Raw genomic sequence first — 7,878 nt, forward strand, 5'->3', positions numbered from 1 at the left:
AGCTAGGAAGCAGATCCTGGAGAGAAAAGGGAAAGAGAAAAACAAACAAAAAAATCAGTCAGGCACAGTGCTGGCTCATACCTGTAATCCTACCTCTTTGGGAGGCAAAGGTGAATCACTTGAGCCCTTGCGCCCCCCGGGAGTTTGAGACCAGTCTGGGCAACATGGTGAGAACCCCATTCCTAAAAAATAAATAAATAAATAAATAAATAAATAAATAAATAAATAAAGTTTATCCAGGCGTAGTGGCACACGTTTATAGTCCCAGTTACTCAAGAGGCTGAGGTGGGTGGATTGCTGGAGCCTGGGCCATCAAGGCTGCAGTGAGCCATGAACACACCACTGCACTTCAGCCTGGGCAACAGAGTGAGAACTTGCCTCAAAAAAAAAAAAATGCCGGGCACGGTGGCTCATGCCTGTAATCCCAGCACTTTGGGAGGCCGAGGCGGGCAGAGCACGAGGTCAGGAGATCAAGACCATCCTGGCTAACACGGTGAAACCCTATCTCTACTGAAAATACAAAAAAAATTAGCCGAGTGTGGTGGTGGGCGCCTGTAGTCCCAGCTACTCGGGAGGCTGAGGCAGGAGAATGGTGTGAACCCAGGATGCGGAGCTTGCAGTGACTTGAGATCGTGCCACTGCACTCCAACCTGAGCGACAGAGCCAGACTCCGTCTCAAAAAAAAAAAAAAATTCAAGAAGAGGTGGAAAGTGAACTGAGCAAGGAGTCAAAGGATGTGATCTCCAGCTCCAGATCTACCACTTACTAGTTGGGTAACTGGGTGTGTACTAGGAGAGGGGAAAATATCTCCTCTCTATCTTTCTAGGTTCTTTGGTTGGCTATGAATTAAATTGAAATAAGACAGATTAACATGAGAAAAAGTACATTTAATTATGTATATACACACAGGAGCCCCACAAAACATAAGACCCTTAAAAGGGTCAGACTATTGAAGCTTATATAGCATCCTGAGCTACAGAAATGAATACAGACCTGCCTGAGGGAGGGGTAGGTGGCAACAAGCCACAGGAGGGCAAGAGGAGGAAATATATGTGAACCAAGGGTGTTCTGCTATGCAGATAAAATGTCTCTCAGGTAATAAAGGATATCTGAGGGCTAGGGGTGGTGGCTCATGTCTGTAATCCCAGCACTTTGGGAGGCTGAGGTGGACAGATCACTTGAGGTCAGAAGTTGAAGACCAGCCTGGCCAACATGGTGAAACCCCATCTCTACTAAAAATACAAAAAATTAGCTGGGTATGGTGGCACAAGCCTGTAATCCCAACTATTCGGAAGGCTGAGGCATGAGAATTGCTTGAACCTGGGAGGTGAAGGTTGCAGTGAGACAAGATTGTGCAACTGCCCTCCAGCCTGGGAAACTGAGTGCGACTCTGTCTTAATAAAATAACGTAACATAACATAACATAGCATAACATAACATAGCATAACATAACATAGCATAACATAACATAGCATAACATAGCATAGCATAACGTAACGTAACATAACATAACATAAAAAATGTTATCTCAGAGCAGTTCTCTTCCTGACACAGATAATCTACTAATGTAGATTTCCTTTATAGATGCGAAGTTCTTTTATAAAAGGACAGATTTTCAGAGGTACTCTTGTGTCTGTAGTTTCTCAGAATAATCAGGTCAAGTATGACAAAGAGGTATATTTTGGGGTGGCATGCTGTGATCTCCTATAGTCATATTTTGGGGTGGGGTGCCCTGAGCCCCATCAGTGATCTTGGGCACACAACTTCACATCCCTAAATCTGTTTCCTCAACTTCAAAATGTGGATAGTAATACTAACTCAGACTATCTGAGTCATAGAAAGCCTAACCTCTCATACCAGAGAGCAAAGCACTTCACATCCAGAAAAGTGCTATCACAGTGAGAGAAGAAAATTAGAAGTTATAATTTGGTTTTAGAATGCCAGGGCTTCAAGGGCTCTTTGACAGTCTGCCATCCTCTTTTTTCATAAACGATGCATTTGAGGCCTCAAGAGGAGAAATCACATAGCATGTTTAGGGGTTAGGGGCAGAGGTGGGTTAGTGGCAGAGGTGGGCATGGTACTCCAGTATTTTTAGAGTAGAAACAACCCCTTCCCTCCTTAGTGCTCCGCCTAGGTGTAGGTATATAAAATTAACCAAAGGAAGAGGGCCCGGGCGCGGTGGCTCATACCTGTAATCCCAGCACTTTAGGAGGCTGAGTCAGGCGAATCACCTGAGGTCAGGAGTTTGAGACCAATCTGGTCAACATGGTGAAACCCCAACTCTCAGAAAAAAAAAAAAAAAAAAATTAACCAAAGGAAGAGAAAACAAGGATCTAGCTAGAGGGACTTTGTGTTCAGGGAATGCCCCAAAGGTGTTACATTCACTCAAAGGAGACAGGCCCTTGTAATTAGTCCTGAGGTCACAGGAACAAGGGAACACTGAATGAACCTTGAAAGAAGTAGTCATATTTCTAGGGAAAAGAAGTGCCATATTACACATTATACAGCATGAACGATGAATGAGACCAAAGAAAGTAAGAGGTGAAAGAGACCATCTTGTTCTACTTCCCCTGGTAGAGATGAGGAACCTGAGGCCCAGAGATGGGAAATGGCTTGCCCAAGGCCACATAGCTTGTTCCCAGCAGAACTGGGACTGTAATGGGGTTTCTCAACTTGTAGTCCAGGGCTTTTACTCCATGTATCAGTTGGGATTGCATTTAGCTGCAAATGACAGAAACTAATAGTAGCTTACATCAATAGGGGTTTATTGGCCAATGATGGCTTTAAGAGATAGGGGTTTTGGCCAGGCATGGTGGCTCACGCCTGTAATCCCAGCACTTTGGGAGGCTGAGGTGGACAGATCACCTGAAATCCCATCTCTACTAAAAATACAAAAATTAGCTGGGCATGGTGGCAGGCGCCTGTAATCCCAGCTACTCGGGAGGCCGAGGCAGGAGAATCACTTGAACCCGGGAGGCGGAGGTTGCAGTGAGCCGAGATCACGCCACCACACTCCAGCCTGGGCGACAGAGTGAGACTCCGTCTCAAAAAAAACCCAAAAACAAAAAAAACAAAAAGACAAAAGAAGGGCTCTCGCTATGTTGCACAAGATGGTCTCAAACTCCTGGGCTCAGAGATCCTCCTACCTCAGCCTCTTGAGTAGCTGGTATACAGTGGGGTATGAGCCACCATACCCCACACCTGGCTAGCTACCTCAATCTTTGATTTCCTGTAAAGTCATCAAAATGAACCCCTGTTTTTGTTTGTTTGTTTGTTTTTTGAGACAGAGTTTCACTCTTGTTGCCCAGGCTGGAGTGCAATGGCGTGATCTCAGCTCACCGAAACCTCTGCCTCCCAGGTTCAAGCCATTCTCCTGCCATAGCCTCCCAAGTAGCTGGGATTACAGCTATGCACCACCATGCCCAGCTAATCTTGTATTTTTAGGAGAGACGAGGTTTCTCCATGTTGGTCAGGCTGGTCTTGAACTCCTGACCTCAGGTGATCCACCCACCTCGGCCTCCCAAAGTGGGATTACAGGCATGAGCCATGGCACCTGGCCCTATTTTTTTTTTTAGATGAAGTTTCACTCTATTGCCAGGCTGAAGTGTAGTAGTGCGATCTTGGCTCACTGCAGCCTACTGGGTTGAAGCGATTCTCCTGCCTCAGCCTCCAGAATAGCTGGGATTGCAGGCTCACACCACCACGTCCAGCTAATTTTTGTGTTTTCAGTAGAGACAGGGTTTCACCATGTTGGCCAGGCTGGTCTCAAACTCCCAACCTCAGGTGATCCGCCCACCTCGGCCTCCCAAAGTGCTTAGATTACAGGCATAAGCCACAGCGTCCAGCGCCGGCCTACATTAATTTAAAGATGAAAGAAGGGGTAAGTGCAGCAAGCACCCACACGAGAGTAAGAAAATGAGTTCAAGCCTGCATTCTGCCATTTTTCTCGTAGGTCCTCAACATATCTCAATTACTTCACTTGAAAAAGGATTGGGCTAAAATAATCCAAAAGACCCTTCTGATTCTTAAAATGCTATGATCCTATTCCATTCAAATTCTAATCCATGTAATTCTATTTCCCTCTTCCCATGGAATCCTAACATAAACATCATAAATTATGATAAAATTGGTATGTAAAATTGTGTTTATCTGACAAGCTTTGGTACCAAAAAATTGCAGCAAGATTCCTACCCTGAGAGCATCAAGATATTGCCCAATATTTTCTTTTCTCTCTCTCTTTTTTTAAAAGAGATTTATTTATTTGAGACAGAGTCTCACTCTGTCACCCAGGCTGGAATACAGTGGCACAATCTTGGCTCACTGCAACCTCTGCCTCCGTGGGTTCAAGCGATCCTCCCACCTTAGCCTCCCGAGTAGCTGGGACTACAGGCATGCACCACCAGGCCCAGCTAATTTTGTATTTTTTGTAGAGATGAGGTTTTACCATGTCACTCAAGCTGGTCTCGAATTCCTGAGCTCAAGCGATCCATCCACCTCTGCCCCCCAAAGTTTTGGGATTACAGGTGTGAGCCACAGCACCCTGACCCTATATTTTCTTCTAAAAGTTGTAAAGTTTTATAATGTTTTGCTTTTTTTTTTGAGACAAAGTCTCCCTCTGTCGCCCAGGCTGGAGTGCAGCAGCAGGATCTTGGCTCACTGCAACCTCCGACTCCCAGGTTCAAGCAATTCTCCTGCCTCAGCCTCCTGAGTAGCTGGGATTACAGGCGTGTGCCACCACACCCGGCTAATTTTGTTTGTATTTTTAGTAGAGACGGGGTTTCACCATATTGACAAGGCTGGTCTCGAACTCCTGACCTTGTGATCTACCCGCCTTGGCCTCCCAAAGTGCTGGGATTACAGGCATGAGCCACTGCGCCGGGCCTATAATATTTTTCTATAGAAAGTCTTACAACCTATTGTTAGTTTTATTCCTCGGTACCACATCGGTTTTATTTATTGTTTCACTCTGTGAAGATTTTTGTTGTTGCTGTTGCTTACCTCACTTTAAAATGTATTTATTTCCTTTCTGTAAGAGATAAAATAAAAATAAGAATAAATTTTTAAAAAAAGTATTTATTGATACTGGGTATGGTGACTCACACTTGTAAGCCCAGCACTTTGGGAGGCTGAAGCAGAAGAATCATTTGAGGCCAGGAGTTTAAGACCAGCCTGGATAACACAGTGAGACCCTGTCTCTCCAAAAATAAAAAATAAAATATTAGCCAGGCATGATGGCATGTACCTGTAGTCCCAGCCTACTCTCTCAGGCTGAGGTGGGAGAACTGCTTGACCCTAGGAGGTTGAGGCTGCCGTGAGGTAAGATTGTCCCACTGCAGGCCGGGCACAGTGGCTCATGTCTTTAATCCCAGCACTTTGGGAGGCTGAGGCAGGCGGATCACATGAGGTCGGGAGTTCGAGACCAGCCTGACCAACATGGAGAAACCCTGTCTCCACCAAAAATACAAAATTAGCTGGGCATGGTGGTGCATGCCTGTAATCCCAGCTACTTGGGAGACTGAGGCAAGAGAATCACTTGAACCCGGAAGGCGGAGGTTGCAGTGAGCCAAGATCAAGCCATTCCACTCCAGCTTGGGCAACAAGAGTGAAACTCCATCTCAAAAAAAAAAAAAAAAAAAAATTGTTCCACTGCAGTACTGCCTGGGCAATAGAGTGAGACCCTGTCTCAAAAAAATAAAGTGTGGCCAGGCGTGGTGGCTCACGCCTGTAATCCCGGCACTTTGGGAGGCCGAGATAGGCGGATCACAAGGTCAAAAGATGGAGACCATCCTGCCAACATGGTGAAACCCCGTCTCTACTAAAAATACAAAAATTAGCTGGACCTAGTGGCACACGCCTGTAGTCCCAGCTACTTGGGAGGCTGAGGCAGGAGAATCACCTGGACCTGGGAAGCAGAGGTTGCAGTGAGCTGAGGTCGCACCACTGCACTCCAGTCTGGCGACTGAGCAATCCTCCATCTCAAAAATAAATAAATTAATAAATACATACATACACACATAAAGTGCTAGGTGGGGTGCCACGCCTGTAGTACCAGCTACTTGGGAAGCTGTGGCAAGAAGATCACTTACGTCCAGGAGTTCTGGGATGTAGTGCACTATGTGGATTAGGTGTCTGTCCACACTAAGTTCGGCATCAATATGGTTAATTCCTGGGAGCAGGGGTCCACCGGGTTGCCTAAGGAGGGGTGAACCAGCCCAGGTCAGAAATGGAGCAGGTCAAAACTCCCGTGCTGATCAGTAGTCGGGTGGCACCTGTGAATAGCCACTGCATTCCAGCCTGGGCAACATAGCGAGAACCAGTCTCTAAAAACAAAATTTCATTGAACTTTTTCTGACTGTAAAAAGAAATAAATGATTTATAGTACAAAATTTGGAAAAGCATTAAGAAGTAAGTAATAACTATGTAACCTTACCACCCAAGGCTAGCCTTTTTTTTTTTTTTGGTGCATTCTTCCAATCCCAGTTTATTTAACCATTCACTTATGAAAGGAAATCTCCGTTACTTCCAGGTTTTGGCAATCATGAATAAAGCTACTATAAACATTCATGAGGCCAGGGCGCAGTGGCTCATGCCTGTTATCCCAGCACTTTGGGAAGCCGAGGAGGTCAGATCACCTGAAGTCAGGAGTTCAAGACCAGCCTGGCCAACATGGCGAAGCCCCGTCTCTACTAAAAATACAAAAATCAGCCCCAGCATGGTGGTGCATGCCTACAATCCCAGCTACCTGGGAAGATGAGGCAGGAGAATCGCTTGAACCCGGGAGGCAGAGGTTGTAGTGGGCTGAGGTGGCGCCACTGCACCACTCCAGCCTGGACAAAAAGAGCAAGACTATGTCGCTCCCCGCAAAAAAAAAATTGTGTGCAGGTTTTTGTGTAGACATAATGTTTGTTTTGTTTTGTTTTGTTTTGTTTTAAACTGAGTTTCGCTCTTGTTGCCCAGGCTGGAGTGCAATGGTGTGATCTCAGCTCACTGCAACCTCCGCCTCCTGGGTTGAAGTGATTCTCCTGCCTCAGTCTCCAGAACTACTGAGATTACAGGTACCCGCCACCATGCCCAGCTAATTTTTGTTATTTTTAGTAGAAATGAGGTTTCGCCATGTTGGCCAGGCTGGTCTTTAGCTCCTGACCTCAGGTGATCCATCCGCCTTGGCCTCCCAAAGTGCTGGGATTACAAGCGTAAGCCACCTTGCCCTGCCTGTGTTGACATAAATTTTTGGCTCCTCTGAGTAAATACCAAGGAGGGCAATATGCTGGATCATATGAGAGTACGTTTAGTTTTGTAAGAAGCTGCTGAACTGTCTTCCAAAGTTGCTGTACCTTTCGCATTCCCAGTAGCAATGCATGTGAGCTCCTATTGTTTCACATTTCTTGTCAGCACTTGGTGTTGTCAGTGTTCCGGCTTTTGGCCATTCTAATTAGTAGGTGTGTTGTGGTATCTCATTTTTGTAGGGTTTTTCTTTTCTATCTCATTTTCTTATTGATTATTGATATATATGCTGTTATGCCTTTTCGTATATTAACTTTGTACCCGGTAACCTTGCTGAACTCTTTTTATTTTTGAGATGGAGTTTCGCTCTTGTCGTCCAGGCAATGGCACAATCTTGGCTCACTGCAACTTCCGCCTCCCAGGTTCAAGCGATTTTCCTGCCTCAGCCTCCTGAGCAGCTGGGATTACAGGCATTAGCTACCACACCTGGCTAATTTTTGTATTTTTAGTAGAAACGGGGTTTCACCATGTTGGTCAGGCTGGTCTCGAACTCCTGACCTCGGCCTCCCAAAGTGCTGGGATTACAAGTGTGAGCCACCATGCCTGGCCATGAACTCTTTTATTAGTCTTTCAAATTTTCTATGTGGAAAATCA

This window comes from Mandrillus leucophaeus, unplaced genomic scaffold (assembly GCF_000951045.1).
Source record: "Mandrillus leucophaeus isolate KB7577 unplaced genomic scaffold, Mleu.le_1.0 Scaffold22, whole genome shotgun sequence".
NCBI lineage: Eukaryota > Metazoa > Chordata > Mammalia > Primates > Cercopithecidae > Mandrillus > Mandrillus leucophaeus.